The sequence below is a fragment of the Miscanthus floridulus genome, chromosome 8 (genome assembly GCF_019320115.1).
Source record: "Miscanthus floridulus cultivar M001 chromosome 8, ASM1932011v1, whole genome shotgun sequence".
NCBI classification, from domain to species: Eukaryota; Viridiplantae; Streptophyta; class Magnoliopsida; order Poales; family Poaceae; genus Miscanthus; species Miscanthus floridulus.
Genome location: NC_089587.1, coordinates 108,671,262 through 108,678,006, shown reverse-complemented (window position 1 = coordinate 108,678,006; position 6,745 = coordinate 108,671,262). Strand labels below are relative to the sequence as shown.

At 42.5% G+C, this 6,745-nt stretch overlaps 1 non-coding gene across 1 annotated transcript; it reads right to left on the bottom strand.

Moving 5' to 3' along the window:
* Nucleotides 1-5,257: 5,257 nt before the first annotated feature.
* On the bottom strand, nucleotides 5,258-5,366 carry LOC136478688 (small nucleolar RNA R71). The gene has a single exon (XR_010764405.1). It is a non-coding gene; the product is annotated as a small nucleolar RNA R71 (small nucleolar RNA).
* Nucleotides 5,367-6,745: the final 1,379 nt, after the last annotated feature.

Here is a 6,745-nt window from a genome sequence, read left to right as displayed (position 1 = left end):
AGACGATCGTGAGTTTGAGGAGATCATCAAGGAATATGAGGAGGAGATCCTCAAGAGGGAGGAGGTCCTGAATCCACCGACGACTGACTCAGCTAACACCGCGCTTGCCCAAGGCAAGCCCCGGTGCATAACCCCTTATTTTTTATAATCACTGTATATATGTTATGTGCATTTATGTTACAGGAATCTTATGAAAACCACCTGCATAGATATAACTATCCTATGAGTCTTACTAGTGCAGGTTCGAGTAGCTGCTATGCTTAGGTTTTCGGTAGCGTGAGTAACCTACCGTTACTCATAATAGGTGATTATTATAATTACTCTCATGACAAGAATGATGAAAGGAAAAATGGAGACCGGGCAGGAATGTGGTATGGGTATTGGTGGGTGTAACAGGTTATGTCCCGCGGCCATGGGGCTTAGCTTGGTTACACTGTTTTCCCTGTCTATGTTGATTGATGGCCATCCGTTGTTGTGGATGGTAGTCAGGTCATGGACTTATTATCCTGAGCACATACTTGCTTATGGGAGCTGGAAGGCTCATTACACTCTTGTTATGGGTTCCAGCTCTTTTCGGACCGACTAATTGGAGGCAGGGAAAGGTGGAGCTCTAAGCACCACACTGAGACCGGGTCTCAAGTGTGGGGGCTTCGAGTCCAAGTTTGGACAGGGATCTGGACCCCGTGATAGGAGTGGAATGGGTTGGTCTTGTTTGTGCTTGGGGTACAAACGGGGCGTGTGTTTCAGGATACCCAGCTAGGATACATTGGTTCATGAATCACCATTTCTGTGAGATGGTATGACTTAGCTATGGTCTAGCACCGTAGTAAAAACTGGAAGATGAAAGATGGTGAAATAGTTCTGATTGCTCAACCCTAGCTTGAAAGAAGAACAGGTGCTTACTTAGAATGGTTAGCTAATGAAGTAATCATGACTGCTAATAAAACTTGACCGTAAGGATGTACTTTTAGTAATGCTTTTCGCAAACAAAAGAAAACAACAAACCCATATTGCCTATCATACCCCTTTGGAGTTGGGAAACTATTCCCACTAGTCTGGTAAGTCTTGCGAGTACATTATGTACTCAGGGTTTATTTTACCCTATTGCAGGTGTAGCTTGAGGAGTAGCTCTTGTGTGCAGGATTCTTCTGGTGCGCATAGACAGATCCTTATATCATTTCCGCTAGATGTTTATTTCATTCTGCTATTTAATTATCTCACTCTAAACCCTGGTATTATAATAAATAATTTCCAAGAACTCATGTTGTATGAAATGGACTAAGTATTGTAAGCTTGTACTCATTATTGTATTCTGGATGTAAAACGTGGATTGATTCGAGTTCTCCTATGGGGTGTGCTCGATGGAACTGTCCGATGTAGCTAACTTTTGGGGTGCTTAGTGTCTAGTGGAAGACGAGCACCTCCAAAAGCATGTTATTTCGAGCGGTTCTGCCACAATAGTAAGCCTATAGATTAAGCATGGTGCTTAGGCTATAGATTACCTATGGATACGGCTAGGCCTCTAGATAGATTATGGTAGGTGGCAAGTGGTGATAGCCTTGTCCATCCGATGTATTCCACCATGATAGGTCTAGTCATAAAATCATAGGGTCATGGTAGACCTTGTCTATTTAACTCTCCTAGTTGGTAGGCGGGTTGTGCCCCGAAGTACTAGCGTATTTCTCCTAGTCGTTTGTTTACCTTGGTTACTACAAAGATAAAATGCTCGCTCTCCTAGCTAGCTATCTCTAGGTTAGCTTGTAATTAGTAGTTAGCTTAGGTAGTTCACATTCACCCTTCACTGTCGTTCACCTACCTAGGATTAACTTAGGCTTTACCTTAGCAATTCTTAGCTAAACATAAATTCTAGCCTTCTGCCTTCCTGTGGGAAAAAAATATAAATTTGACACTTGGTACTCACCGAGTGAAGTGCTACGTGATAGTTCTATGTGCTTGCGGAATCCTCCAATAGTCGTTAAGAAACATCAACAGTGGTTACATCACTGCCCACGCTCCTGAAATTCTTCATCATCTTCTTCGTGCAGGTGGAACCCTTCATCATTGATGGAGGGTCTATCGGTTCGGAGTTCCTAGCCCAAGCAACCAACAGGGTGAGAGCGATCGGTCCGTTAGATTAGAGAGGCATGACAAATTGACTGGTGCAGTCGTGTAGTTATGCATTGAGATTGGTTTGTAGAGTTTCTAACTTTTTGATCGATTCGGAAGGTACCAGTGGTCGCATAGGTTTCCCTTGAACGGATCTGCTTGCAACTGTTGTTCATTGAGGGTCCTGTTCCCGATGAAGGAAGGGCAGCGAACCCCATTTCTTCATGGCCATTGACCTCTCGATGAAAATGGGTGAACAGAATCAGGAGTTTCCCAATGCTGGGTCAGCACCCGAGTATTCGGCTGCGTGGCTTCCTTACCCTTCCCCACCAAGGGGAGGGTTTCATCCTCTCACCGGAGGTAATTGTTCGAGCTTCGGTTGCTCATCCAACCAGGGCTCAGTACTAGAGCCTATCATCATCGTCATGATCTAAATCTGAATTCTCAAGTAGCTGGTCATAGCCATAGAGAAAGCGGCGAAAAGCCTCTAGATCAATAAGTCCAGATACGTCGGCGTTGTCCCACCAGTCTTGTTGATCGGGGGTGTCATCGAGTTTGTTCCAGCCGGTCAGGTTTGGAGGCTGGTCTTCCTCCATGGGAGGTTCAGTGGGTTCCACCACAGCCTATGAGAGTGTCTCGTGATGAGTTGTTGTCGTTTGTTCTAGTCTCTTCGAAGATTGAGAAGCAGAACGATGAGGTATTGGTATCGGGTCTGATGCGAGGGCCAGATCTATGGTTTTGCTAATATGAAAAGTAGAGATATGCTCACCTTCTTGTCCATCCTCAATGAAAAGATGGGCATAGTGCTTTAGGTGTCTTGTGAGGGTGGATGTTCCTACATCCATAGCCTCCTCCAGTCTGGCGGCAAAAACATGGATCAGGAGGGACTGTTCTCCCTCCTCGGTTGGTTCGGGTTCCTGAAGGCATAGGTGTTGACGGTAGTTAACAAACATTAGAAACCATCAATATAACATGCATAAGGGCATAAATATGATCACCAACAAAGGTCTAGGGGTTTAAACTAATAAATTCCATGAGTTTTGGTGAATCTGTGATTTCTATAGGGTTTATTTAGAAACCATCAAGGTGGACCTAGATGTCAGAGTTAATCGCGCTTATCCACAGTGAAACAGACACCAGAAGACTCAAGAGGACTCCACACTGAGGCAGAGCCCGAGGGGCTGCCAGGTGGGGCCAACCGGCCCCACCTGTAGGCCGCCCGGCCTCCCATGGGCCACATGTCATCCTCTGTTATTATGTCGGTTCTCCACCACCTCCTAGGATTTATCTACATCGTTCTTTAAGTTGGTTTGATCCAAGGGCTCACAATGGACGCTCTGACCTATATATACTAGCCCCTACTAGCCCCCTGAGGCATCAGGTCATTTGAGAAGATAGAAACCCTAATCATCCTCAGAGCTCCATCATATTCTAGGGCATAGCTAGTTAGGCTAGGTCTAGAGGGAGGCAAGCAGGCTTTGCTTGGATTCTCGATCATGTTAAGAGCGTGGTTCGATATAATCTTTGTACCCCATCTCTCTTTTGTATCTCCATTATTTTTATATGCTTGCTACAATTATTATGACAATATTAGTATTCATCTTATTCATGTTCTTCGTTATAATGTTCATCGTCTACTTTGATTATATACCTAGTATAGTTGGATTATCATCATATTCATGCATATGTTCGTATAGAGCTCACCCTAAGGATCCATGGGTGGGTGGTCGACATTGTGTAAGCATGGTGCTTATACGTTGTTTACCTACGGTTACACCCTATATTTCAGGTCATGTGGTAGATCACGGATGTGACACTCCCATTGAGTCCTTTGTAGTCCACTTCCCAATGTAGGTAGCACGTAGGATCTGATTACAAAGGAAGATAAGCTCTGTTCTTACTCTTCCCTTGTAATATCCGTTATGTGTACATATGAAGATCATCTTAGCAATGACTACTAGGTGTAATTGCACTAATCAATGCATGCTTTGACTTGTAATTAAGAATGACTTAGGAATTATTCCTCTAATATTCTACCTGACCTTGCTAATGCCATAGAATGGAGTACTCTAAGTGATTTATCATTGAACAATACTTATCATATATACATCTTATCCTATGACTTACCCCTGTTATGAGTAGAATATTGGTTATGGTTTACTTCTCCATCAATAATATGAGTTATCAATACATGTCCATGCTAGACCTTTCCTATGGTAAAAATATAAATAATGATACCTGGAATACTCTCGGGTAAAGTGCTATAATGGTATATTATCTGTGCGCCTGTAGATCCTTTTCATTCATATATCTTTATATTCTTTCAAGTCACATGAAATAATAAAGAATTGCTTAGTAGAAATACTAAATAGTACCAATAAGCATCTCTAGCACCATCATTAGGGATGACAACCTAGTACAAGTAATGCTAAGAGATGTAGGCATATAATAGGTGACTATTAAAATAAGTGATAAGTTAATAAATACCAACAAGCATTTCTAGCACCATTGCTAGGGAAAGTAGCTAGACAAAGGAAGTATTGATAAACTTTTACTTATTGATGTGATCGAGAAAACCATTTAACTCTACTTGAGCAGGATTACCCTTGTTCTGTCTACTTTTGTATCTTATGCAGGGTAATGTATGACTAGTATTGACCTTTTGACAAACTACGTTGATGATCCTGAAGCATTACTTAAGAGGACTAAGGCTAAACTCAAGAAAGTACAGCTTTTGATTTGGAAGACAACCGGATAAGGCGAAGCTTAACACCAGAATTTGAAGCCATGGCTAACAAGACTCTCCATGAGTTCTCTACTCCAACTACAGCCAACATCCATACTAGACCAGAAACTAATATAGGAGACAATGTATTCGAGCTCAAGCCAGCTCTCATAAACATGGTGCAAGCCAGCCAGTTTTGTGGAAAGGCACATGAAGATACGAGTGCTCATCTCTAACACTTCCTGGAGATCTGTAGCACTTTCACCATCAAGGGAGTAACCAAGGATGCCATACTACTTCACCTCTTCCCATTCTCACTTTTGGGGAAGGCAAAGCAGTGGTTCTACGCTAACAAAGATAGAAACACTACATGGGATAACTGCTCCACTACCTTCCTAGCAAAGTTCTTTCCCATGGGCAAGACCAATGCTCTGCGTGGGAGAATTTCAAGTTTTCAGTAGCAACATGATGAATCTATCCCTAAGGCATGGGAATGCTTTCAAGAATATATATCAGAATGTCCTCATCATGGGATGGAAAATTGGCTACTCATGCAAACGTTCTACCATGGGTTAACAACAGTGCCCATGAGACCATGGATGCTGCTGTCGGAGATGCATTCTTGTCACTTACACTTTTAGTTGTGACCACTCTTGTGGAGAAGATGGCCTCCAACCAAGGCTAGAATGAAGAGCATGTTTAGACCCACGAGAGAGGTGGAGGTATGCATCAACTCAAGGAGGTAGACTTGATGTCTGCCAAGATGGACCTGCTGATGAAGAAGCTCAAAGATCGAGCTAATGAAAAGCAATAAGTCATGCATATTCATGATTTCTGCATGACATGTGAAGTATGTGGCAACACTAGGCATTCAAGGAATAGCTATCTTGAAACCCAAGAGGATGTGAACTTTGTCAACAACAACTACTATCGTTCTCAACAGAATCAAGGATGGAACAGGCAACAGAGGCCAAACTACCAAGATAACTCTCAAGCTAATAATTACAATAACTTCAATCAACCACCCTTGAGAGAATTAATTGTTGGCCAATCTAGACTTATGGAAGGACTATCTAGAAAGGTAGCTACCAATGATAAAATTCTAGAGAATATGAATAATAGAATGGATAGCTTTGCTTATGCCATTAAGAATCAGCATAGCTTTAATAAAATGATAGAATCACAAATAGCTCAGCTGGCGGCTATTGTTCCTCCATCCGACAAAGGTGAGATTCTAAGGCAGACCAAAAATCTAGAAACTGTAAAACTTGTCGATATTCACAATGTAGCTTACTACTACATGGAGCCATCGACGAGAAGGTGGATAGATTATACCTTGCCTGACAAGAAGAGCGATCCAGGGAGACCTATCATCCACATCACCATTGGACCTCACATCTTCTAGGAAGCTGTCTATGACTTTAGAGCAAGTGTCAACATCATGCCTAAGGTAATCTATGAGAAAATTTTAGAAGATCCTTTGTTGTACATAAATATGCATTTGCAGCTTGTAGATTAGTCACTTTGCTAATCCAAGGGAGTTCTTGAAGATGCCATTATCCGAGTGGGACAATCATATGTTCCCGTAGACTTTGTGGTTCTAGAAATAGGTGGAGATGAAAGGGCACCCATCATCTTGGGCCGACCTTTCCTAAGCACCATGAAAGCCATCATCTATGTGGATAGTGCCAAGATCTGCTTCACAATCAAGGACAAGAAGGAGAAGTTCTCATTCAAGAATCGTATCTTGCAATCTACTAGTCATCCTCGAAAGGCGTACCTGCCCGAAGAGACAACAGTGACCAAGAAGAAAAATAACCGATGAAGAAGGAAAACAAGGCCAAGCAGCCACAAGAAGAAACAGTCAACATGATCAACACACTCTGATCTGAGTACGACCACCTTCTCACTTCA